The 27,241-nt window shown below is 39.1% G+C and overlaps 1 protein-coding gene across 9 annotated transcripts in view; it reads left to right on the forward strand.

The window, feature by feature from the left end:
- CACNA1D (calcium voltage-gated channel subunit alpha1 D) overlaps window positions 1-27,241 on the forward strand; it is a 319,798-nt gene that overhangs the window by 56,344 nt on the left and 236,213 nt on the right. The window lies entirely within an intron of this gene.

Here is a 27,241-nt window from a genome sequence, read left to right on the forward strand (position 1 = left end):
GTCGAGTGCCCCAGCTTGCCCTCCATCTGGGGAGCTACCGCTCTCCAGCTCCCCGTGAGTGCAGCCTCAGGAAGTCACCAGGTTCCCGAGTCTCTGTCCCCGGGCCAGCCTGCCGTGAGCAGAGGGGGTGGGGACAGAAGCACGGTTGCTGCCCAGTACAACCCGACCTCCTTCTCGTCCCCACTCAGTCAGGGCCACTGCTGCGTGTGAATCGCCGGCTCCCACTTTGTGTGCTTGCTTATCCTCGGTGCTGGTAATGAGCTGGGAGGTAGTTAATATTTGCCACCTGCTGTGGGAGATCCTGGGATCAACCAGTTTTAGTTTTCCTGAAACCACACTTTGAGGCTTACACTGATAACATTCTGCAGTTCTTTGCAAACCCCTGGTCAGGCACCTTTACTAGTTCTCTTTTTACCAAGGACGTATGAAGGCTGGACTCCCAGCTAACGCTCCATCCATTCCAGACAGGCTGGTCCTGCTCCTCCCCCAAACCCCCTCTGCATGTTTGCTGGGCTGTTTCTTTTCACCGCTGGGTATCTGACAGGAGCCTTGTGCGTGGCTTCAGTGGTGGCTGGGTAAATTCTCCCAGGTGTCCTGCCCACCTTTTTGGAACAGTGTGTCTCCTGCTGGGGCTGCAGGTGGAGTGCTGCGCATGTGGGGTCTTGGATGGCAAGGGCTGAGCCAGGACAAGGGCAAGGGCTCTTGCTGGGCGCCTGGTTCCTGTGCCTCTCCTGGTGTCCTGACCTGTACCCCGGCCCACTCTTCCGTCTGGGAGTGATCTCACTCCCCAGGGCAGCTTAGTATCAATATGTGTCCTGGAAGATGACAAACCCTGGGCCCTTCTTATCTCTGCCCATGCCCTCAGTGTTGTGTGGGGTTCCGCTCCTGAGGCCTTAATTCTGCTTCCTAAAGACTGAGGACTTTTACCTCCCCAGCCTGCTTCCCTGCAGCTTGGAGCCCATGATTTTCTTGACTCCCTTCTTTTCTCAGGATGTCCGCAGGAGTGGGGCCGGGGTCAGGAGCTCTGCCGCACTGCCCTTTCCACCAGGTTCTTCTGTTTCTGTTCTTGACATATGCAGTGTAAGGTTGATTACCTTTTCTTGTTTCGTTGCTCTTGGTATTTTTTTTTTTTTTTAACCTTTTTTCTAAACTACCTTATATTCATTTTGCTTGACTTTGGAGTGGAAAGATAACATGTTCCCACTTTACCGTTGTCTGAACTTGGAACTGCCATGTTACACTTTATTATTTTTTATTGCATTGTAATTGACCTACAATATTAGTTTCAGGTGTACAGCATAGTGATTCCATATTTTTATACATTATGAAATCATCCTGATGATTCTGGTTACCATCTGTCACCAGAGAGTTACTACAATATTATTGACTATAGTCCCTGTGCTGTACAATATATCCCTGTGAGGTATTTATTTTATAACTGGAAGTTTGTACTTCTTAATCTCCTTCACCTATTCTACCCATTTCCCCGACACGCTCCCCTCTGGCAACCACCAGAATTGTTCTCTGAATATCTGATTCTCTTTCTGTTTTGTTTTTTTGTTTTCTGGATTATACAAATAAGTGAAATAATACTGTATTTGTTTTTCTCTGACTCATGTCACGTAGCATAATACTCTCTGGGTCCAACCATGTTGTCACAGATGGCAAGATTTCATTTCTTTTTATGGCTGAGTAATATTCCATTGTGTGTGTGTATATATGTGTGTATATATATATATATATATGTATGTGTGTATATATATATATATATGTATGTGTGTGTGTATATATATATATATACACCACATCTTCTTAACCATTCATCTGTCAGTGGACACTTACGTTGCTTCCATATTGTAGCTATTGCAAATAATGCTGCGGTGAACATGGGGGTGCATATATCTTTTCAAATTAGTGTTTTCATTTTCTTTGGATAAATATCCAGAAGTGGAGTTGCTGGATTCTGATGTAGTTCTGTTAATTTTGGGGGGAACCTCCATACTATTTTCCATAGTGGCTGTACCAACTTACATTTCCAAGTAGCAGTGCATAAGGGTTCCCTTTTCTCCACATCCTTGCCAAAACTTGTTATTTGTTGTCATTTTTTTGAGGTATAGTTGATTTATGATATTATAATAGTTTCAGGCATACAACATACTGATTCACAATTTTTATAAATTCTACTCCATTTATTACAAAATATTGGCTATGTTCCCTGTGCTGTACAGTATATCCTTGAAGCTTATCTATTTTATACATAGTGGTTTGTACCTCTTAATTGCCTACCTCTATTCTTGCCCCTTCCTTCTTCCATCCCCCCACTGGTAACCATTAGTTTGTTCTCTATATCCGTGAGTTTGTTTCTGTTTTGTTGCATTTGTTCATTTGTTTTATTTTTTAGATTCCACATATAAGTGATAACATACAGTACTTGTCTTTTTCTGACTTATTTCACCAAGCATGATACCCTTGAGGTCCATTCATGTGTTGCAAATGACAAAATTTCATTCTTTTTTATGACCGAGTAGTACTTCATTGTGTGTGTGTGGGTGGGCGGGTGGGTGTGCATTCATGCTACATCTTCTTTATCCATTCATCTGTTGTACGTTGCTTCCATATATTGGCTATTGTAAATAATGCTGCTATGAACATTGGGGTATATGTATCTTTTCAAATTAGTGTTTTTATTTTCTTTGGATATATACTCAGGAGTGGAATTGCTGATCGTATGGTAGTTCTAGTTTTAGTTTTTTGAGGAGCCTCCATACTACTTTCTGTAGTGGCTACACCAATTTACATCCTCACCAACGGTGTAACAGGGTTCCCTTTTCTCCACATCCTCACTAACATTTGTTGTTTGTGGTCTTTTTGATGATAGTCGTTCTGACAGGTGTGAGGTGATATCTCATTGTGGTTTTGATTTGCATCTCTCTGATAATTAGTGATTTTGAGCATCTTTTCATGTGCCTGTTGGGCATCTGTATGTCTTCTATGGAAAAATGTCTGTTCAGTTCTTCTGCCCATTTTTAATCAGGTTGTTTGTTTTTTTGATAGAGTTGTATGAGATGTTTATATATTTTGGGTATTAACTCCCTTGTGGGTCATATCATTTGCAAATATTTTCTCCCATTCAGTAAGTTGTCCTTTCTCTTTGTCAGTGGTTTCCTTTGCTGTGCAAAAGCTTTTAAGTTTAATTAGGTTCCATTTGTTTATTTTTGCTTTTGTTTCCTTTGCCTTAGAAGACAGATCCAGAAAAATATTGCAGTGATTTATGTCAAAGAGTGTTCTGCCTAGGTTTTCTTCTGCGAATTTCATGGTTTCCAGTCTTACATTTAGGTCTGTAATCCATTTTGAGTTTATTTTTGTATATGGTTTGAGAAGATGTTCTAATTTCATTATTTGACATGTAGCTGTCCAGTTTCCTCAGCACTGCTTATTGAAGAGACTGTCTTTTCTCCATTGCATATTCTTGCCTCCTTTGTCATAGATTAATTGACCATAAGTGCGTGGGTTTATTTCTGGGCTCTCTGTTCTGTTCCATTGATTTATGTGTCTGTTTTAGTGCCAGTAGCATACTATTTTGATTACTGTAACTTTGTAGTATAGTCTGAAGTCAGGGAGCATGACGTTTCCATGTTCTTTCTCAAGATTGTTTCGGCTATTCAAGGTCTTTTGTGTTTCCATACAAATTTTAAAATTATTTGTTCTAGTCCTATGAAAAATGCCATTGGTATTTTGGTAGGGATTGCATTGAATCTGTAAATCGCCTTAGGTAGTATGGTCATTTTAACAGCATTAATTCTTCCAGTCCATGAACATGGTATACCTTTCCATCTGTTTGTGTCATCTTCAGTTTCTTTCATCAGTGTCTTTTAGTTTTCCAAGAACAGGTATTTTACCTCCTTAGTTTTATTCCTAGGTATTTAACTCTTTTTGATATGATTGTAAATGGGATTATGTTCTTAATTTTTCTGATAGTTTGTTGTTAGTGTATAGAAATGCAACAGATTTCTATATGTTAATTTTGTATCCTGCAATTTTACCAAATTCATTGCACTCTGTTTTTGGTGGCGTCTTTAGGGTTTTTTAACGTATAGTATCATGTCATCTGCAAACAGTGACAGTTTTACTTCTTCCTTTCCAATTTGGATTACTTTTATTTATTTTTTCTTGTCTTATTGTTGTGGCTAGGACTTCCAGTACTATGTTGAATAAAAGTGGTGAGACTGGGGATCCTTGTCTTATTCCTGATGTTAGAGGAAATGCTTTCAACTTTTCACCATTGAGTTTGATGTTAGCTTCGGACATATCATTTATGGCCTTTATTATGTTGAGGTATGTTCCCTCTATACCCAATTCGTGGAGAGTTTTTATCATAGATGGATGTTGAATTTTGTCAAAAGCTTCTTCTGCAACTATTGAGATGATCATATGGTTTTTATTCTTCAATTTGTTAATGTGGTGTATTGCATTGATTTTGTGGATATTGAACTACCCTTGCATCTCTGGGATAAATCCCAATTGCTTGTGGTGTATGATCCTTTTAATGTATTGTTGGGTTTGGTTTGCTAATATTTGAGGATTTTTGTATCTAAGTTCATCAGTGATATTGGCCTGAAATTTCTTTTTTTTGTGATATATTTGTCTGGTTTTGGTATCAGGGTGATGCTGGTCTCATAGAATGTGTTGGAAGTATTCATTCCTCTGCAGTTCTTTTTTTTTTTTAAACATCTTTATTGGAGTATACTTGCTTTACAAAGGTGTGTTAGTTTCTGCTTTATAACAAAGTGAATCAACTATACATATACATATATCCCCATATCTCCTCCCTCTTGCGTCTCCCTCCCACCCTTCCTATCCCAACCCTCTAGGTGGTCACAAAGCACCAGCTGATCTCCCTGTGCTATGCAGCTGCTTTCCACTGTTTTACTTTTGGTAGTGTATATATGTCCATGCCTCTCTCTCACTTTGTCCCAGCTTACCCTTCCCCTTCCCCTTCCCCATGTCCTCAAGTCCATTCTCTACGTCTGCATCTTTATTCCTGTCCTGTGCCTAGGTTCTTCAGAACCAATTTTATTTTTCTTTTAGATTCCATATATGTGTGTTAGCATACAGCATTTGCTTTTCTCTTTCTGACTTACTTCAGACAGACTCTAGGTCCATCCACCTCACTACAAATAACTCAATTTCATTTCTTTTCACGGCTGAGTAATATTCCATTGTATATATGTGCCACATCTTTATCCATTCATCTGTCAATGGACACTTAAGTTGCTTCCATCTCCTGGCTATTGTAAATAGAGCTGCAGTGAACATTGTGGTACATGACTCTTTGAATTACGGTTTTCTCAGGGTATATGCCCAGTAGTTGGATTGCTGTGTTGTATCGTGGTTCTATTTTTAGTTTTTTAAGGAATCTCCATACTGTTCTCCATAGTGGCTGTATCAATTTACACTCCCACCAACAGTGCAAGAGGGTTCCCTTTTCTCCACACCCACTCCAGCATTTATTGTTTGTAGATGTTTTGATCATGGCCATTCTGACCAGTGTGAGGTGATACCTCATTGTAGTTTTGATTTGCATTTCTCTAATGATTAGTGATGTTGAGCATCCTTTCATGTGTTCATTGCCAATCTGTATATCTTCTTTGGAGAAATGTCTGTTAAGGTCTTCTGCCCATTTTTGGATTGGGTTGTTTGTTTTTTTATATTGAGCTGCATGAACTGCTTGTAAATTTTGGAGATTAATCCTTTGTCAGTTGCTTCATTTGCAAATATTTTCTCCCATTCTGAGGGTTGTCTTTTTGTCTTGTTTATGGTTTCCTTTGCTGTACAAAAGCTTTTAAGTTTCATTAGGTCCCATTTGTATATTTTTGTTTTTATTTCCATTTCTCTAGGAGGTGGGTCAAAAAGGATCTTGCTGTGATTTATGTCATAGAGTGTTCTGCCTATGTTTTCCTCTAAGATTTTGATAGTGTCTGGCCTTCCATTTAGGTCTTTAATCCATTTTGAGTTTATTTTTGTGTATGGTGTTAGGGAGTGTTCTAATTTCATTCTTTTACATGTAGCTGTCCAGTTTTCCCAGCACCACTTATTGAAGAGGCTGTCTTTTCTCCATTGTATATTCTTGTCTCCTTTATCAAAAATAAGGTGACCATATGTGCGTGGGTTTACTCTGGGCTTTCTATCCTGTTCCATTGATCTATATTTCTGTTTTTGTGCCAGTACCATACTGTCTTGATTACTGTAGCTTTGTAGTATAGTCTGAAGCCTGGGAGCCTGATTCCTCCAGCTCCGTTTTTCTCTCTCAAGATTGCTTTGGCTATTCGGGGTCTTTTGTGTTTCCATAGAAAGTGTGAATTTTTTTGTTCTAGTTCTGTGAAAAATGCCATTGGTAGTTTGATAGGGATTGCATTGAATCTGTATATTGCTTTGGGTAGTATAGTCATTTTCACAATGTTGATTCTTCCAATCCAAGAACATGGTATATCTCTCCATCTGTTTGTATCATCTTTAATTCCTTTTGTCAGTGTCTTATAGTGTTCTGCATACAGGTCTTTTGTCTCCTTAGGTAGGTTTATTCCTAGGTATTTTATTCTTTTTGTTGCAGTGGTAAATGGGAGTGTTTCTTTAATTTCTCTGTCAGATTCTTCATCATTAGTGTATAGGAATGCAAGAGATTTCTGTGCATTAATTTTGTATCCTGCTACTTTACCAAATTCATTGGTTAGCTCCAGTAGTTTCTGGTAGCATCTTTAGGATTCTCTATGTATAGTATCATGTCATCTGCAAACAGTGACAGTTTTACTTCTTTTCCGATTTGGATTCCTTTTATTTCTTTTTCTTCTCTGATTGCTGTGGCTAAAACTTCCAAAACTATGTTGAATAATAGTGGTGAGAGTGGGCAACCTTGTCTTATTCCTGATCTTAATGGAAATGGTTTCAGTTTTTCATCATTGAGCACAATGTTGGCTGTGGGTTTGTCACATATGGCCTTTATTATGTTGAGGTAAGTTCCCTCTATGCCTACTTTCTGGAGGGTTTTTATCATAAATTGGTGTTGAATTTTGTCAAAAGCTTTTTCTGCATCTGTTGAGATGATCACATGGTTTTTCTCCTTCAGTTTGTTAATATGGTGTATCACATTGATTGATTTGCGTATTTTGAAGAATCCTTGCATTCCTGGGATAAACCCCACTTAATCATGGTGTATGATCCTTTTAATGTGCTGTTGGATTCTGTTTGCTAGTATTTTGTTGAGGATTTTTGCATCTGTGTTCATTAGTAATATTCGCCTGTAGTTTTCTTTCTTTGTGACAGCTTTGTCTGGTTTTGGTATCAGGGTGATGGTGGCCTCGTAGAATGAGTTTGGGAGTGTTCCGCCCTCTGCTATACTTTGGAAGAGTTAGAGAAGGATAGGTGTTAGCTCTTCTCGAAATGTTTGATACAATTCGCCTGTGAAGCCATCTAGTCCTGAGCTTTTGTTTGTTGGAAGATTTTTAATCACAGTTTCAATTTCAGTGCTTGTGATTGGTCTGTTTATATTTTCTATTTCTTCCTGATTCAGTCTCAGAAGGTTGTGCTTTTCTAAGAATTTGTCCGTTTCTTCCAGGTTGTCCATTTTATTGACATATAGTTGCTTATAGTAATCTCTCATGATCCTTTGTATTTCTGCAGTGTCAGTTGTTACTTCCCCTTTTTCATTTCTAATTCTATTGATTTGAGTCTTCTCCCTGTTTTTCTTGATGATTCTGGCTAATGGATTATCAGTTTTTTGTTTATCTTCTCAAAGAACCAGCTTTTAGTTTTATTGATCTTTGCTAGTGTTTCCTTCATTTCTTTTTCATTTATTTCTGCTCTGATCTTTATGATTTCCTTCATTCTGGTAACTTTGGGGGTTTTCTTCTTCTTTTTTCTCTAATTGCTTTAGGTGTATGGTTAGGTTGTTTATTTGAGTTGTTTCTTGTTTCTTGAGGTAGGATTGTATTGCTATAAAGTTCCCTCTTAGAACTGCTTTTGCTGCATCCCATAGGTTTTGGGTCGTCGTGTTTTCATTGTCATTTGTTTCTGGGTATTTTTTGATTTCCTCAGTGATCTCTTGGTTATTTAATAGTGTATTGTTTAGCCTCCATGTGTTTGTATTTTTAACATTTTTTTCCTGTAGTTGATATCTACTGTCATAACGTTGTGGTCAGAAAAGATAGTTGATACAATTTCAGTTTTTTAAAATTTACCAGGGCTTGATTTGTGACCCAAGATATGATGTATCCTGGAGAGTATTCCATGAGCACTTGAGAAGAAAGTGTATTCTCTTGTTTTTGGATGGAATGTCCTATAAATATCAATTAAGTGCATCTTGTTTAATGTTTCATTTAAAGCTTGTGTTTCCGTATTTATTTTCATTTTGGATGATCTGTCCTTTGGTGAAAGTGGGGTGTTAAAGTTCCCTACTATGATTGTGTTACTGTCAATTTCCTCTTTTATGGCTGTTAGCATTTGCCTTATGTATTGAGGTGCTCCTATGTTGGGTGCATAAATATTTGCAGTTGTTATATCTTCTTCTTGGATTGATCCCTTGATCATTATGTAGTGTCCTTCTTTGTCTCTTGTAATAATCTTTATTTTAAAGTCTATTTTGTCTGATATGAGAATTGCTACTCCAGCTTTCTTTTGATTTCCATTTGCGTGGAATATCTTTTTCTGTCCCCTCACTTTCAGTCTGTATGTGTCCCTTGGTCTGAAGTGGGTCTCTTGTAGACAGCATATATACGGGTCTTCTTTTTGTATCCATTCAGCTAGTCTATGTCTTTTGGTTGGAGCATTTAATCCATGTATATTTAAGGAAGTTATTGATATGTATGTTCCTATTACCATTTTCTTAATTGTTTTGGGTTTGTTATTGTAGGTCTTTTCCTTCTCTTGTGTTTCCTGCCTAGAGAATTTCCTTTAGTATTTGTTGTAAAGCTGGTTTGATGGTGCTGAATTCTCTTAGCTTTTGGTTGTCTGTAAAGCTTTTAATTTCTCTGTCGAATCTGAATGAGATCCTTGCTGGGTAGAGTAATCTTGGTTGTAGGTTTTTCCCTTTCATTACTTTAAATATGTCCTGCCACTCTCTTCTAGCTTGTAGAGTTTCTGCTGAAAGATCAGCTGTTAACCTTATGGGGATTCCCTTGTATGTTATTTGTTGTTTTTCCCTTGCTGCTTTTAATATTTTTTCTTTGTATTTAATTTTTGATATTTTGATTAATGTGTGTCTTGGTGTGTTTCTCCTTGGATTTATCCTGTATAGGACTCTCTGCACTTCCTGGATTTGATTGACTATTTCCTTTGCCATATTAGGGAAGTTTTCAAGTATAATCTCTTCAAATATTTTCTCAGTCCCTTTCTTTTTCTCTTCTTCTTCTGGGACCCCTATAATTCGAATGTTGGTGCGTTTAATGTTGTCCCAGAGGTCTCTGAGACTGTCCTCATTTCTTTTCATTCTTTTTTCTTTATTCTGCTCTATGGTAGTTATTTCCACTATTTTATCTTCCAGGTCACTTATCTGTTCATCTGCCTCAGTTATTCTGCTATTGATTCCTTCTAGCGAATTTTAATTTCATTTATTGTGTTGTTCATCATTGTTTGTTTGCTCTTTAGTTCTTCTAGGTCCTTGTTAAACGTTTCTTGTATTTTCTCCATTCTATTTCCACGATTTTGGATCATCTTTATCATTACTCTGAATTCTTTTTCAGGTATACTGCCTATTTCCTCTTCATTTGTTCCGTCTGGTGGGTTTTTACCTTGCTCCTTCATCTGCTGTGTGCTTCTCTGTCTTCTCATTTTGCTTAACTTACTGTGTTTGGGGTCTCCTTTTCACAGGCTGCAGGTTCATAGTTCCCGTTGTTTTTGGTGTCTGCCCCAGTGGCTAAGGTTGGTTCAGTGGGTTCCTGGTGGAGAGGACTGGTGCCTGTGTTCTGGTTGATGAGGCTGGATCTTGTCTTTCTGGTGGGCAGGACCATGTCCGGTGGTGTGTTTTGGGGTGTCTGTGACATTATTATTTTAGGCAGCCTCTCTGCTAATGGGTGGGGTTGTGTTCCTGTCTTGCTAGTTGTTTGGCATAGGGTGTCCAGCACTGTAGCTTGCTGGTCATTGAGTGGAGCTGGGTCTTAGCATTGAGATGGAGATCTCTGGGAGAACTTTTGCCGTTTGATATTATATTGGTCCGGGAGGTCTCTGGTGGACCAATGTCCTGAACTCGGCTCTCCCACCTCAGAGGCACAGGCATGACACCTAGCTGGAGCACCAAGACCCTGTCAGCCACATGGCTCAGAAGAAAAGGGAGAAAGAAAAAAAATAATAAATTTATTAAAATCAAAAAAATTATTAAAAATAGAAAAAAAATTAAAAGTAATAAAAAAGGGAAAGAAGGAAAGAAAGAAGAGTGCAACTAAACCAAAAAACAAATCCACCAATGATAACAAGTGCTAAAAACTATACAAAAAAAAAAAAAAATGGATAGACAGAACCCTAGGACAAATGGTAAAAGCAAAGTTATACAGACAAAATCACACAAAGAAGCATACACATACACACTCACAAAAAGTGAAAAGGAAAAAAAATATATATCTTTTGGGAAGTCTGAGGTCTTCTGCCAGCGTTCAGTAGGTGTTCTGTAGGAGTTGTTCCACATGTAGATGTATTTCTGATGTATTTGTGGGGAAGAAGGTGATTTCCATGTCTTACTCCTCCGCCATCTTGAAGGTCTCTCCACTCTGCAGTTTTTTAAAATAGTTTGAGAAAGATAGGTGTTAACTCTTCTCTAAATGTTTGGTAGAATTCAACTGTGAAGCAATCTGCTCCTGGTCTTTTGGTTTTTTGGGAGTTTGTAAAATTACTCATTCAGTTTCATTACTGGTAATTGGTCTGTTCATATTTTCTATTTCTTCCTGTTTGTCTTGGGAGATTTTACATTTCTAGGAATTTGTCGATTTCTTTTAGGTTGTCTATTTTATTTGTATACAGTTATTCATACTAGTCTTTTATGATTCTTTGTATTGCTGTGGTGTTGGTTGTAACTTCTCCTTTTTCATTTCTGATTTTATTGATTTGGGCCCCCCCCTTTTCTTTTTCTTGATGAACTGGCTAAAGGTTTATCAGTTTTGTGTATCTTTTCTTTTTTTAAAAAAATTAATTAATTTTTTTTTCATTTTTGGCTGCGTTGGGTCTTTGTTGCTGCGCATGGGCTTTCTCTATTTGTGGCGAGTGAGGGCTACTCTTCACTGTGGTGCACGGGCTTCTTATTGTGGTGGCTTCTCTTGTTGCAGAGCCTGGGCTCTAGGTGCACGGGCTTCAGTAGTTGTGGCACGCAGGCTCAGTAGTTGTGGCACACGGGCTTAGTTGCTCCGCGGCATGTTGGATCTTCCCGGACCAGGGCAGGAACCTGTGTCCCCTGCATTGGCAGGCAGATTCTTAAACACTGCACCACCAGGGAAGTCCCTGTGCATCTTTTCAAAGAACCAGCTTTTAGTTTCATTGATCTTTTCTATTTTTTTAGTCTCTTTTTTTTTCTGCTCTGACCTTTATGACTTCTTTCCTTTCACTAACTTTGTGTTGTGTTATTTTTCTAGTTCCTTTAGGTGTAAGGTTAGATTGTTTATTTTAGATTTTTCTTGTTTCCTGAGGTAGGCTTGCATCACTATAAACTTCCCTGTTAGAACTGCTTTTGCTGTGTCCCGTAGATTTTTGGATCATTTTGTTTTCATTTTCATTTGTCTCCAGGTATTTTTTAGCTTCTTCTTGATTTCTTCAATGATCCATTGGTTGTTTAGTAGCATATTGTTTAGTCTCCATGTGTTTGTGTTTTTTGCAGTTTTTTTTCTTGTCGTTGATTTCTAGTCTCATAGTGTTGTGGTCAGAAAAGATATTGAGTTGCCCAAAAAGGTCATTGGTTTTTCCGTAAGATCATACCAAAAACCCGAGCGAGCTTTTTGGCCAACCCAGTACTTGCTCAATTTAAATTTTCTTAAATTTACCGATGCTTGTTTTGGGGCCTAGCATGTGATCAATCCTGGAGAATGTTCCATGTACACTTGAAAAGAATGTGTATTCTGCTGCTTTTGGATGTAACGTTCTCTGTATAGCTATTAAGTCAGTCTGGTCTGGTGTGTCATTTAAGGCCAGTGTTTCCTTATTTATTTATTTTTGGTCTGAATGATCTGTCCATTAATGTAAGTGGGCTTTAAAGTCTCCTATTATTACTGTGTTAATGTCAGTTTTTTCCTTGATGTCTGTTAATATTTGCTTTATGTATTTAGGTGGCCCTATTTTGGGTGCATATATATTTACACTTCTTGGTTTGAGCCTTTGATCATTATGTAATGTCCTTCTTTGTCTCTTGTAACCATCTTTGTTTTAAAATCTATTTTATCTGGTATAAGTATTGCTACCCTGGCTTTATTTTTATTTCCATTTTCATGGAGTATTTTTTTCATCCTCTCACTTTCAGTCTGTGTGTGTATTTAGATCTGAAGTGAATCTCTTGTAGGCAGCATAGATATGGGTTTTGTCTGTTCAGTCACCCTATGTCTTTTTAAAAAAATCTTTATTGGAATATAACTGCTTTACAATGTTGCATTAGTTTCTGCTGTACAATGAAGTGAATCAGCTATAAGTATACATATATCCCCATATCCCCTCCCTCTTGAGTCTCCCTCCCATCCTCCCTATCCCACCCCTCTAGGTTGTCACAAAGCATTGAGCTGATCTGTGTATGCTATGCAGTAGCTTCCCACTAGCCATCCATTTTACATTTGGTAGTGTATATATGTCAATGCTACTCTCTCACTTCATCCCAGCTTCCTCTCCTCCGCCCCCATGTCCTTAAGTCCATTTTCTATGTCTGCATCTTTATTGCTGCCCTGCCACTAGGTTCATCAGTACCGTCTTTTTAGATTCCATGTATGTGCATTAGCATACGGTATTTGTTTCTGTCTTTCTGACTTACTTCATTCTGTATGACAGACTCTGGGTCCATCCACCTCATTACAAGTAACTCAGTTTCATTCCTTTTTCATCCTATGTCTTTTGATTGGAGCATTTAGTCCATATTCATTTAAAGTAATTATTGATAGGTATGTACTTAGTGCCATTTTGTTAATTGTTTTGGGCTTGTTTTGTGATTCTTTTTTGTTCTTTTAATTTTTTTCTCTTCCCTTGTGATTTGATGACTATCTTTAGTGTTAGGTTTGGATTCCTTTTTCTGTGTGTGTATCTATTAAAGATTTTTGATATGTGGTTACCATTTTGTTTATATATAGCAATCTGTATACATACATGATTATTTTAAGTTGCTGATCTCTTAATTCCAAATACATTTGAACAACCCTGCTTTTTTACTCCCCTTACCTCATGATTGCTGTTTTCGACATCATATTTTACATCTATGTGTTTGGTGTTGCCCTTAACTGCTTATTGTGGATATAGATGATTTTTACTACTTTTGTCTTTTAACTTTCCTACTAGCTTTGTATGTAGTTGGTTTATTACCTTTAATGTATATTTGCCTTTACTGATGAGCTTTTTCCTTTCATAATTTTCCTGTTTCTAGTTGTGGCCTTTTCTTTTTTGCTTAGAGAAGTCCCTTTAACATTTCTTGTAAAGCGGGTTTGGTGGTGCTGAGCTCCTTTAGCTTTTGCTTGTCTGTAAAACTTTAGATTTCTCCAACAAATCTGAATGAAAGCCTTGCTGGGTACAGTGTACTTGGTTGTAGGTTTTTCCCTTTCATCATTCTAAATATATTGTGTCACCTCTTTCTGGCCTGCAGAGTTTCTGCTGAAAAGTCAACTAATAGCCTTATGGGAGTTCCCTTGTACACGACTTGTTGATTTTCCCTTGCTGCTTTTGATATTCTCTCTTTATCTTTTTTTAAAAAAATTAAAAAAAATTTTTATCATTATTATTATTTTTAATTAATTTATTTTTTGGCTGTGTTGGGTCTTCGTTTCTGTGCGAGGGCTTTCTCTAGTGTGGCAAGTGGGGGCCACTCTTCATCGCGGTGCACGGGCCTCTCACTATCGCAGCCTCTCTTGTTGCGGAGCACAGGCTCCAGACGCGCAGGCTCAGCAGTTGTGGCTCACGGGCCTAGTTGCTCCGTGGCATGTGGCATCTTCCCAGACCAGGGCTCGAACCCATGTCCCCTGCATTGGCAGGCAGATTCTCAACCACTGCGCCACCAGGGAAGCCCCCTCTCTTTATCTTTAATTTTTGCCATTTTAATTACAGTGTGTCTTGGTGTGGGCCTCTTTGGGCTGATCCTGTTTGGGTCTCTGTGTGCTTCCTGGACTTGGATGTCTGTTTCCTTTCCCAGGTTAGGGAAATTTTCAGCTATTAGGTTTTCAAATATGTTTTCTGCCCCTTTGTCTCCCTCTCTTCTCCTTCTGGGACCCCTATCATGCCAATATTGGTACACTTGATGTCACAGAGATCTCGTAAAGTGTTCTCATTTCTTTTTTCTTTTTTTTTTTTTTTGTTCAGCTTCAGTGATTTCCCCTACCCTGTCTTACAGCTCATTGATCTGTTCCTCTGTATCATTTAATTAACTTGATCCTTTCTAGTGTATTTTTCATGTCATTTATTGTATTTTTCACCTCTGTTTTTGGTTTTTTATATTTTCTAACTCTTTGTTAGAAACTTCTGACTTCTCACTCTGTTCATCCAGTCTTCTCCCGAGTTCTTTGATCATCTTTATGATCATTACCTTGAACTCTTTCTCAAGTAGTTTGCCTATCTCCACTTCAGTTAGTTCTTCTTCTAGGGTTTTGTCTTGTTCCTTCATCTGGAACATGTTTCTCTGTCACCTCATTTTGCTTAATTTGCTGTTGTTATTTCTATGTTTCTTCTAGGTTGATTATGTTTCCCGACCTTGGTGAAGTGGCCTTTTGTAGGAGACATCCTATGAATCCCAGCAGCGCACTCCCCTCTGGTCACCAGAGCTGTATGCTCTAGGGGTGTCCCCTCTGTGGGCTGCATGGGTCCTTCTGTTGTGGTGGGCTGACTACTGTGGGCAGCCTGGTAGTCATGGCTGGCCCCTGATCTGGTTGTTTGCCAGGCCCTGCCTTGTGTGGAGGCTGCTGGACACTGATTGGTAGGGCCAGGTCATGATGCAGCTGGTTGTGGAACCCTGGCAGGCCCCAGGGCTAGTGCTGGCTCACTGCTGGGTAGAGCTGTGTTCTGAGCTGGGTGGTTGTGGGGCTGGGTCTTCCCAGATCTAGTGTTGGCCTGCTAGCGGGGGTGGGGGGGGCTGGTTCCTGACATGGCTGGCTGTGGGTTCCAGGGTGTCCCAGAGCTGGTGCTGGCCCACTGGTGAGTGGGGTGGCTGGCTGAGGAGTCCAGGATATCTTAGAGCTGGTATTGGCCTGATGGTGGGTGGGGCTGGGACCCAGGAGGTGCCACAGCTTGTGCTGGTTCACTGGTGGGTGGAGCTGGATCCCAGGGGCTCTGGCTGCAGGGCTCTGGGGGTCCTGAAGCTGGTGTCAGCCTGCTGTGAGTATGGTTGTCTCTCAGGGCTGTTGGCCAAAGGGCACAAGGTGTCCCAGAATGGAGTTGGCCTGCTGGTGGGCAGAGCTGGAGCCTGGTGGGTCTTGAGGCTGGTGCTGGCCTGCTAGTGTGTTGCCTGGGTTCTAACAAGGCAGGCTGCTGGGCTTTAGTGGTCTTGGGGCTGGTGTCCACCTGCTGGTGTGTGTGGCTGGGGCCCCGGAGATCCTGGGGCTAGTGCCTGCCCACTGGTCAGCAGAGTTGGGTCCTGGGGTCTCTGGACGCAGGGCCCATTGGTCCCAGAGCTGGTGTCAGACCGCTGGTAGGAGGAGCTGTTTCCTGACACAGCTGCATGTGGGGTCCAGGGTGTCCCAAAGCTTGTGTCAGCCCACTGGTGAGTGGGGCCTGATTCTGTGGTGGCTGGCTGAAGGGCCCAAGGTGTCTCAGACCTAGTATTGGCCTGTCTGTGGGTGGGGTTGGGGCCCAGTGGGTCCTGGGGCTGGTGCTGGACTACTGGCCGGTGGGCTGAGTCCTGCCACGGCAGGCTGTGCAGCTGTGGTTGTGCCGGGCTGGTGTCTGTCTGTTGGTGGGCAGGGCCGGGGCCCTTTTTGTTGGAGTCCTTAGGGTTTTTTAATGTACAGTGTCATGTCATCTGCAAACAGTGACAGTTTTACTTCTTCCTTTCCAATTTGGACGCTTTATATTTCTTTTTCTTGCCTAGTCACTGTGGCTGGGACTCCTAATATTCTCTTGATAGAAGTGATGAAAGTGGTCAAAAGACTCCTTGTCTTTTTCCTGATCTGAGGAAAAGCTTTCAGCTTTTCACCATTGAGTACGACGTTAGCTGTGGGTTTGTCATATATAACTTTTATTATGTTGAGGTATGTTGCCTGTATACTGACTTTGGTGAGAGTTTTTAAAATTATATATGGATGTTGAATTTTGTCAAAAGCTTTTTATGCATCTTTTGAGATGATCATATGATTTTTATCCTGATTTCTTATGTGGTGTATCACATTGATTTGCAGATGTTTGAGCCATCCTTGGATCCCTTAAATCGCACTTAATTATGGTGTATGATGCTTTTAATGTATCATTGGATTAAGTTTCCTAGTTTTCTTGAGGAGTTTTGCTGCTGAATTCATCAGTGATATTGGCTTGTAATTTTCTTTTTTTTGTACTTTTTTTGTTTTGGTATTATGGTTATGCTGGTCTTGTTAAAATGAGTTTGGAATCGTACCTTCCTCTTCAATTATTTGGAATAGTTTTAGAAGGGTAGGTATTAACTCTGTTTTAAATGTTTGGAAGAATTCACCTGTGAAGCCATCTAGTCCTGGATTTAGTTTGGGAGTTTTTTGATTACTGATTAATTTCATTGTTAGTAATTGATTTCTTCATGATTTAGTTTTGGAAGATTGTATATTTCTAGGAATTTATCCATTTCTTCTAGGTTGTCCAATTTGTTGGTGTATTATTTTTCATAGTATTCTCTCATGATCCTTTGTATTTTGTGGTATTAGTTGTAACTTCTCTTCTGTCATTTCTGATGTTATTTATTTGGGCCCTTGCTCTTTTTTTTTTCTTGATTAATCTGGCTGAAGGTTTATCAATTTTGTTTGTCTTTTCAAAGAACCAACCAGCTCTTAATTTTATTGATATTCCCTATTTTTTTAGTCTCTATTTTATTCTCTCTCTGATTTTTATTATTTCCTTCCTTCTCCTAACTTTGGGCTTTGTGTGTTTTTCTTTTTCTAGTTTCTTAAGTTGTAAAGTTAGTTTATTTGAGATTTTCCTTGTTTCTTGAGATAGGCTTGTATAGCTACAAACTTTCTTCTTAGAACTGGTTTTCCTGTGTCCTGTGGATTTTGGAACATTGTGTTTTTATTTTCTTGTTTCAGGACTTCCTCTTTAATTCCTTTGTTTACCCATTGGTTGTTTAATAACATGTTGTTTAGTCTCCACATGTTTGTGTGTCTTCCTCTTGTAATTGATATCTAGTTTCATACTGTTGTAAAAGACACTTGATATGATTTTAGTCTTAAATTTATTGAGACTTGCTTTGTGGCCTAACATGTGATCTGTCCTGGAGAATGTTCCATGTGCACTTGAAAACAAAGTGTATTCTTCTGTTTTTGGTTGAAATGTCCTGTGTCTATCTACTAAGGTCAATCTAGTCAAATGAGTTATTTAAGGCTAATGTTTCCTTATTGATTTTCTGTCTGGATGGTCTATCCATTAATGTAAGTAGGGTATTAAAGTTTCCTACTATTATTGTATTGCTGTCAATTTCTTTCTTTAAGTCTGTTAATATCTGTTTTATGTATTTAGGTGCTCCTGGGTAGGTGCATATGTATTTACAAATGTTATGTCCTGTTGTTGGAGTTGAACATTATATAATGCCCTACTTTGTCTTTTGTTACAGTCTTTGTTTTAAAGTGTATTTTGTCTGATTATAAGTATTGCTACCCTAGCTTTCTTTTCATGTCTGGTTGAGTGGAATATCTTTTTCCCTTTCTTCACTTTCAGTCTGGGTGTGTGTGTTTAGATCTGAAGTGGGTATATAGGCAGTATATAGTGAGTCTCGTTTCTTTTTTTTTAATCCATTCAGCTACTCTGACTTTTGATTGGAGAATTTAGTCTATTCATTTACATTTATAGTAATTATTGATAGGCATGACTTATTGCCATTTTGTTAATTTTTTTCTGGTTGTTTTGTACTTCTTCTTTGTTCCTTTTTTCTTATTCTTTTCCTTTGTGGTTTGATGACTTTTATTAGTTTTATGTTTGGATTCCTTTCTCTTTTTCGTGTATGTATCTATTATAAGTTTTTAGTTTTTGGTTATATGTTTGTTATATATAACAACATATATATATGGAGGTTTATCTTAAGTTGATGGTTGCCTAACTTCGCAAGTATTCTACAAACTCTATCCCCCTCTCCATGTTTCATAATTAACATTAAAAAATTTTTTTTATCCCTCAACTAAATATTACAGTTATGGTTGATTTTATGACTTTTGTTTAACTTTCAGACAAGCTTTTTAAGTAGTTGGTCCACTACCTTTACTACATATTTGCTGTTACCAGTGAGATTTTTTTCTTTCATATATTTTCTTATTTTTAGTTATAGCTTTTTGTCTTCAGCTTAAGGAAGTTTCTTTAACATTTTTTTGTAAGGCTGGTTTAGTGGTGATGAATTCCTTTATGTCTTGGTCGTCTGGGAAACTCTTTATCACTCCTTAAATTCTGTAGGATAACCTTGCTAGGTAGAGTATTCTTGGTTGTAAGTCTTTTCCTTTCAGGCCTTTGAATATATCATGCCACTCCCTTCTGGCCTAGTAAGTTTATACTGAATAATCTAATAGTTTTTTGGGTTTCCCTCGTATATAATAAATTGTTTTCCTCTTGCTGCTTTTAAGAGTCTCTCTTTATCCTTAACTTTTACCATCTTAATTATAATGTGTCTTGGTGTGGTTCTTTTTAGGTTCATCTTATTTGGAACTTTTTGGGCTTCCTGGAGTTGTATATTTGTTTCCTTTCCCAGGTTAGGAAAGTTTTCTGCCATAATATCTTCAAATAATCTTTCTGGCCCTTTCTCTCTCTCTCTCTTCTCCTTCTGGAACCCCTATAATGTGAGTGTTATTCTGCTTGATGTTGTCCCAGAGGTCCCTTAAGATATCCTCCCTTTTAAAAATTCTTTTTCCGTTTTGCTGCTCTGTCTGGGTGATTTCCATTGCTTTGTCTTTTAGCTCACTGATTTGTGCTTTTACGTCATGCAGTCTGCTGTTAAGCCCGTCAAGTGTATTTTTCAGTTCAGTTATAATCTCTGTTTGGTACTTTCCTACATTTTGTATATCTTTGAAGTTATCACTGTGTTCATCCATTCTTCTCCTGAGATCAGTGAGCACCTTTATGACCATTACTTTGAATCCTTTATAAGGTAGGTTGCTTATCTCCATTTTGTTAGGGTCTTTTTCTGAGGATTTGTCTTGTTCTTTGGTTTGGAACATCTTCCTCTGTCTCTTCATTTTGCCTGACTCTTTGTGTTTGTCTGTATGTATTAGGTGAAAGAGCTACCTCTCCCAGTCTTGAAGGTGTGATCTTGTGTAAGAGATGATCTTTGGGGCCCAGAAGTGCAATCTGCCCTGGCCTTCAGAGCCCAGAGCTCAGGGGGCATCCCTCATGCCGCCTGTGTGCCCTCGTGGCTATGGTGGGGCTGCGCTGCTGCGCTGAGAGCGTGGGGTGTGGAGCACCCCCACTGGTGCTGGCCGGCTACAGGGAGAGCACCAGAAGTGGTGCCCGCCAGTTCTGTCACCAGCAAGTTAGAATGAGATTACAAAAATGGCACCCAACAGTGTTTCCATCCCCAGAGAAAGTCCCTGCAGGTTCCTGGCTTTACAGCAGCCACTTTGGGCTTAATTAGTGGTTCTCCCTCACTTATGGTCCTGGCACTTTCCACACTGTTGCTTTTGTGCTGGATCTCAGGGTGAGTGGTCTGCATGCCTTTAGGAGCAGGTTCTCAGTTCCCTACAGTTCTGTGGTTCCCCTGGACTTAATCCCTGTTGATTTTCAAAACCAGACATTTTGGGGCCTCTTTTTATGGTGCTGGACCCAGGGGCCTGATGTGTGGCAAGTCCCATCCCTCCTCAAGGGGAAATTTCATGTTTTTGGGGTCCCTTTCCAACTGTGGGACACCATGCCCAGGGTGGAGTCCTGGGTGAGACTGAGTCTCTGCCTCTTACTAGCCTCAGTGCATCTCTTTATCTTTTGTTATGGAGCCGCTGTTCTTCTAGTCCTTGGGTCCTTTTCTGAGGATAGTTATTCCATATGTAGCTGTCAATTCGTTGTGTCCATGGAAGGAAGGAAGTTTGGGGTCTTCCTGTGCTGCCATCTTGAACTCCTGATTTCCATGATACACTTTTAAAAAGATTTAGTATTCCTGTGAATTTTCTTCCTTTCTAAACTATAAGCTTTGGACCAGGAACTACATTTCATTCTTCTGTGTGTCCCCCTTGTATCTCTACCTGCTGGGTGCTTAATAAACACAGGACAGAATGATGCAGTGCTGATCTGGTATAAGAGAGCAGTTGCTTCCAAGTTATGTTAAAAGATCTCAGGCTCACTAAAAAATTACTCGCGGACACAAATCAAGCTGCCTGCACATACATTAAAGCAGCAACACTAAGAACCACCACGAGGCAACACCATCTTAGCTAAGGAAACAAGTTTAAAGTAGTGCTGTTTTATTTACTGGGTTGGCCAAAAAGTTCATTCGGGCTTTTTTTAATGGAAAAACCCGAATGAACTTTTTGGCCAACCCAATATGTGAATGTATTCTAGTTGACACTTACAGTCATTCAGAACGGACTTGCTACAAATTAGTGGAGCATTTCGGTGAAGTTTTTAATAAATTCCTGATTTCTGTGACTTGTCTAATTAGGCTAGTCTGTGTTGAACACAATCCCTGTTTCTTAGTTATCAAGTTATAAAAAAAAATGTGTTTACGCTGTCTGTCTGCTGAATCACCACCTGGCTGCAGAGTCTCCAGGAGCACCTCTGCTCTCTTCCTGTTCACTCTTATTTTAAGAACAAACCCCTACCATTCATCAAAGGTACATCATGCTGGTGGGGGTAGGGGAAGTATTGCTAGCACTGCTGCTGTAACCACTCGTCACCCCACCCCGTGCTAATGGGAGCTAGTGTTTGACGAGTGCTCTTGTGTTGCACTGTATTCTGAGCAATGTGTGCGTGCTGTTCCACTTCATCCGATGAGACAGGTGCCATTATTACCCCTAGTTTTGAGGGGGGGAGTTCAGAGAGGTTAACTGTCATGCTAAGATCACACAGCTTGGAAGAGTTGGGTGTGGGAAATAGGCTTTTTTCCCTTAAGGCTACATTCAATGGACTGAAAAGTAATCAGAGCCTACTGATATGAGAAAGACATTCCCCCAGAATGAGAGCACAGGCTAAACATTACCATCTTGTTTGTGAATAAGAGCTAGAGGATGGTGGTTGGAGGGGGTGGGGAATGAGTCCGGAATGATCATCAGCGGAGAGTTACCTGTGGTTCAGGTAGAAAGTAGTGCAGGTGCCAGAATTATGATCAAAAGTCATTACTGTGTGGTCACATTACTGAAATGTGACCACACAGTAATGACAAGGCGCATATATACACTGGAGAGGAGGAAATAATGGCAAAGTTAAAAATTCTCCTAGGTAGATAGAGCTTCCCTGTTTATATGTCTGTATGAGCATCTTTAGACCATTCACAATATAGGGACTCCACGCAGTTGCCCATGTGTCTCTTTAGAACATAGTAAGGGTGTGTGTGTGTGTGTGTTTCTATGAGTGTGTGTATGATTTCGAAAATTTCTACAAATGCCTTCTGATTAGAAAAAAGAGAGTTGTTACGTTAAAAATTTGTAACGAGAACCATTTTATTCTCAAAGCAGTTGAAGCAGTGTAACTCTAAATAGGGTCTTTTCCCAGCTATTTTGCAAGTCACGGGTACACACACCACACATAGGCTAAGCTTCCAGACTGTGTAGTATTTAGCCCTATTCAGTCAACATATTTGATTCCCTGGCAGCCAGTATCTCATTGGAAGAGAAGGTACAAATTAGGACTGTTAAGATTAAGTTCAAAGATTCTTCTAGGGACTATGATAAACCTTTGCGATAGGAGCTTTCCATACTCATACAAGTTTCTGTTACTTATAAACTTGTGTTAACCTAGAAAATTATGCTACAAAACACAGCTGTGTAAATATCAATACTTTTTGAAAGTGTCTTAAGTTGTGTGTGTGCATGTGTGTTTTAAAACTGGAATTTTCAGTATCACGCTGCAGGAAAAAGGTATGTAAGCTAAATAATAAAAATTATTTACAAAAGTAGAAGAAATTGTGAGCCAGTGAACTTCTTTTACAAAAACTAGATTCACTGCAGTTCCTATAAACCATGCTGCATCTAGCCTCGCATCATCCTAACAGATGGGGGGATTGTTTCTCCTCTCCAGGAACAATATTGCGAATGGGTCTTTCTCCCCAGACTTCACTTCTCTGTGAACTTGCCCTGATGAACTCAAGAGACTCCTTTCCTTGTTCCCCCTTCTTTCAGCCCAACAGAATGGCTGTGAGGTTGAATGTGCACTTCGAGCTCCTTACTACTTCCTAGGTCTTCTTCAAATGCATTCATCATCCCTCCTTGCTCACAGTTTAGTCTCCTCAAGGGTAGGGATTAGGTGGTTCTTTGTTCCTTCTCCCACAGCACAGTGTATGTGGCTTTCATTGCGTGAGGTTAATACACCTTGGCGGCCGACATTTTATCCCTTTGTCACCACTCAGGAACCAGCACATGGTCTTGCACTCAGTAGGAAATCAATAAATACTTTGTTGATTAATAATTGCTAAAGCTGATCCCTGCATCTGTTGAGTTCAGTGACCGTTTCTGATTATGAATGGGAAAGGGTTCTGTTGGGGGTGGAGTGATAGCAAACTCCCCTTGACGCTCTCGCATCCATTTAATCACAACACCCCTCTCCTTTTAAATTTGCGTTCTGTTAACATTATTGGCAAGTATGTAGGATTATATGAAAATTTAAAGAACATATACTGAAGTATAATAAAGGTGAAAAATTGTAATGACTTTGGAGCAAAATCATGTTTCCTGTAGCCTCTATCCCACTATTTCTGGGGTCTGGGAAGTGTGTCTAGCAGTGTCTCATGAGGGAGCTGTACCCAGATGATTGAATTAGAAACTGAAAAAAAGACATCAAGCATTTCATGTCACACACTTGTGAGATGTATCAATACTGGAATTTCCAGCTATTTTTTTTATGGCCCCATATTTTATAAAACCGTGGAAAATATTGAACCTTTGAACAAGGATCTCAGTCACAGTGATAGAACACGATGTAGGATAGGGCTGTGCTGACAGAGTTCAGTTTGGAGGGTGGATCTCCTGCCCTTTCCCCTGTTTCCTTCTGGCTGCTTTTTCTATTTTCCTGTGAGGTTCTTCCCAGGGAATAGAGAAATAAGTCAACAAAAAGCAAGCATAAAAGGGGGATTTATGACTTTCTATACCTAAAGCTCATAGCTTTTTCCTTTACTGCTCTATTGACTCATCTTTGTTTTCCTCTTTAAGTCATTCTCAGTGATGCTTCATTTCTCACTTAGCCTCTCTTATCAGTTGCAGATGACCTGTGGGGAAGGAAGACTCTTTAGACCTTGTTTGCCTCTCAGCAGAGAACCTACCTGCATCTCACTGAGGGCTCCTTTCTCTACCCTTAGTCTTTCTGTCTTACGTGGATAGGTCCTGCCCAGACGACTCTTTTATTTATTAAAAAAAAATTAACATACAGTAAACCTTTTTTTTGTTTTTTGTTTTTGTTGTACAGTTACGTGAGCTTTAACACATACATAAATTCTTATATCCACCACCACAATCAGGACACAGAACAGTTCCATCACCCCCAAAACTTATTCATTTGGCCTTTTTGTAGTCACACTCTCCCTTCACCCCAACCCTGGGCAGCCTCTGATCTGTTCTCCATCACTGTAGTTTTGTCTTTTCTAGAAATGTCATGTAAATACAGTCACTCAGTATAATGCCTTTGAGGTTTATCCATGTTCAATAGTGTGTATCAATAGTTCCTTTACACTGGTGAGTAGTATTACATTTATGGATATACCACAGTTTACTTATCCATTCACCTGTTGAAGGAAATTTCATTTTTTTCCAGTTTTTGGTGATTTTTCAATAGAGCTGCTATAAACATACAGGTTTTTGTGTGAATATGTGTCGAATTCTCTAGTGTAAATCCCTAGGAGTAGAATTGTTGGATCATATAGTAATTGTATGTTTAATGTTATAAGAAACTGCCAAACTGTTCTCCAGAGTGGCATGGCAGTGCTATTTTGCTTTCCCATCAGAAACGTACGAAAGTTCCAATTACTTCGCATCCTTGTCAACGCTTAATAGTGTCAGTACCTTTTATTTTAGTCTTTCTAATAGGTGTTTAGTGGCATCTCATTTTGGTTTTAATTTTCATTTCCCTAGTGGATAATGATGCTAAACATCATTTCATCTGCTTATTTGCCATCTGTGTATCCTTTTTGGTGAAGTATCTGTTTCCATCTTTTGCCCATTTAAAAAGTTGGATTGTTTGTTTGGTTTCTTACTGTTGAGTTTTGAGAGTTTCTCATATATTCTGGGTCCAGGTCTTTTATCAGATAAGTAATTTCCAGATATTTTCTCCTACTCTGTGGCTGGTCTTTTCTTTCTCTTAAGTGTCTTTTACAGAGCAAAAGTTTTCATTTTGGTGACATCAACTTTTCCAGTTTTTTCTTTGATGGATTATACTTTCTCCCAGGTCATATACGTTTTCTCGTGTTGTTTCTAAAAGTTTTATAGTTTTACATTTAAATCTGTGATCTGTTTTGAGTTACTTTTTGAATAAAGTATGAGGCTTAGGTTGAGGGTTTTTTTTTGCACATGGGTGTCCAGTTGTTCCAACACCATTTGTTGAAAAGCCTATCCTTTCTCAATTGAATTGTCTTTATACATTTGTCAAAAATCAACTGGCCATACTTGAGACATTTTCTGGACTTGGTATTCTGTTCCATGAATTTATTCCTTCACCAGTACCACACTGTTTTGATTACTGTAGCTTTAATGTCAGTCTTAAATTGAGTGGTTTGAGTTTTCCAGCTTTATTCTTATTTTTCAGAATTGTTTTTGTCTATTCTAGTTCCTTTGCCTTTTCACATAAATTTTTAGATTCAGCTTACTGGTTTCAACAAAAAAGCTTACAGTGATTTTGATTGCACTGAATCTATAGATTTAGGTAGAATTGACACTTCAACTACAGTTGACCCTTGAACAATGTAGGGGCTAGGGGTGCTGACCCTCTGTGCAGTCAAAACGCTGCTTATAACTTTATAGTTGGCTCTCTATATCCGTAGTTCCACATCTGTGGATTCAACCATCCATGGATCATGTAGAACTGCATATGTATTTATTGAGAGAAATCTGCATATAAGTGGACCTGCACAGTTCAAACCCATGTTGTTCAAGGGTCAGCTATATACTGAATTTTCCAATTCATAAACATGGTGTATTTCTCTGTTTATTTAGGTCATCTTTGATTTATTTCATTAAGGACAGTCTCTGTATTTTCATTAGTGTTTTTAGATCATCTACACTCAAAATTATTATCAATATGTTTATATTTAGGCCGACCATTTTATTATTCTGTTGTCTCTTTTTCACTCTTCTTTTGCCCCTTTCCTGCCTCCTTTTGGATTATTTGAATATTTGTTAGCATTTCATTTAAATGTATCCATTGTTCCTGATCTTAGGGGGAAAGCCCTCAGTCTTTCACCATTAAGTATGATGTTAGCTATGGTTTTTTCATAATGACCTTTTGTTGGATTGAAGAAGTTTCCTTCTATTCCTAGTTTGCTGAGTGTTTTTTTCATTAGAGGTTGTTGGATTTTATGTGTAGTGTTTTTTTTTCTTGTGATGTCTTTATCTGGTTTTGATATCAAGGTAAGGCTTCTGATTTTTGTGGAAGTGTTATGAAGGATTGGTGTTAATTCTTTAAACATTTGGTAGAATTCACTAGTTAAGCCATATGGGCCTGGGCAGTTCTTTGTGGGAAGTTTTTGGTTACTATTTCAATCCCCTTACGTATCGTAGACCTGTTCAGATTTTCTATTTTATCTTGAATCAGTAGTAGTAGTTTCTTCCTAAGAACTTGTCCATTTCATGTAGGTTATCTAATTTGCTGGCAGCATTAAAAAATTTTTTTTCCTTTTTTAAAAAAAAATTTATTGCAGTATAGTTGATTTACAATGTTGTGTTTCTGCTGTACAGCAAAGTGAATCAGTTATGCATATATCTACTCTTTTTTAGATTCTTTTCCCATATAGGTCATTACAGGGTATTGGTTAGAGTTCCCTGTGCTATACAGTAGGTCCTTATTAGTTATCTATTTTATATATAGTAGTGTATATGTCAATCCCAATCTCCAATTTATCTCCTCCCTCTCCCCCCCAGAACATTTCTTTTATAGTAGGTCTCCTGGAAATGAATTCTCTTAGTTTTCAACCTCTGAAAATGTCATTCACCTTCATTTCCGAAGGATGTTTATAGAATTCTGGGTTGACAGTTCTTTTCTTTCAGCACTTTATAAATACTCGTTCTCTACTTTCTGACCTCCATGGTTTCTTCTGAGAAGTCATTTAAATCATTGTTCCCTATATATTTTTAAAAAATATTTATTTATTTATTTGGCTGTGTCAGGTCTTAGTTGTGGCACGTGGGATCTTCCTTGTGGCATGCGGGATCCTTCATTGCAGCACACAGGTTCCTTGTTGCAGCACGCGGGCTTCTCTCTAGCTGTGGTACACAGGCTGCAGAGCGCACAAACTCAGCAGGTGTGGCTCACAGGCTCTCTAGTTGTGGCATGTGGGCTTCAGAGTGCATGAGCTCAGTACTTGCGGTGCGTGGGCTCAGTAGTTGTGGCACGTGGGCTTAGTGCCCCGTGGCATGTGGGATCTTAGTTCCCTGACCGGGGTTGAACCCACATCCCCTGCATTGGAAGGCGGATTCTTAACCACTGGACCACCAGGGAAGTCCTCTGTTGCCTATATGTTACATGCTGTTTTCCTCTGGCTGTTTTCAAGATTTTTTTCTTTGTCTTTAGTTTTTAGCAGTTATGATATGTC

The sequence above is a fragment of the Balaenoptera physalus genome (assembly GCF_965194825.1).
Source record: "Balaenoptera physalus genome assembly, chromosome: 11".
In the NCBI taxonomy this organism is placed as follows: domain Eukaryota; kingdom Metazoa; phylum Chordata; class Mammalia; order Artiodactyla; family Balaenopteridae; genus Balaenoptera; species Balaenoptera physalus.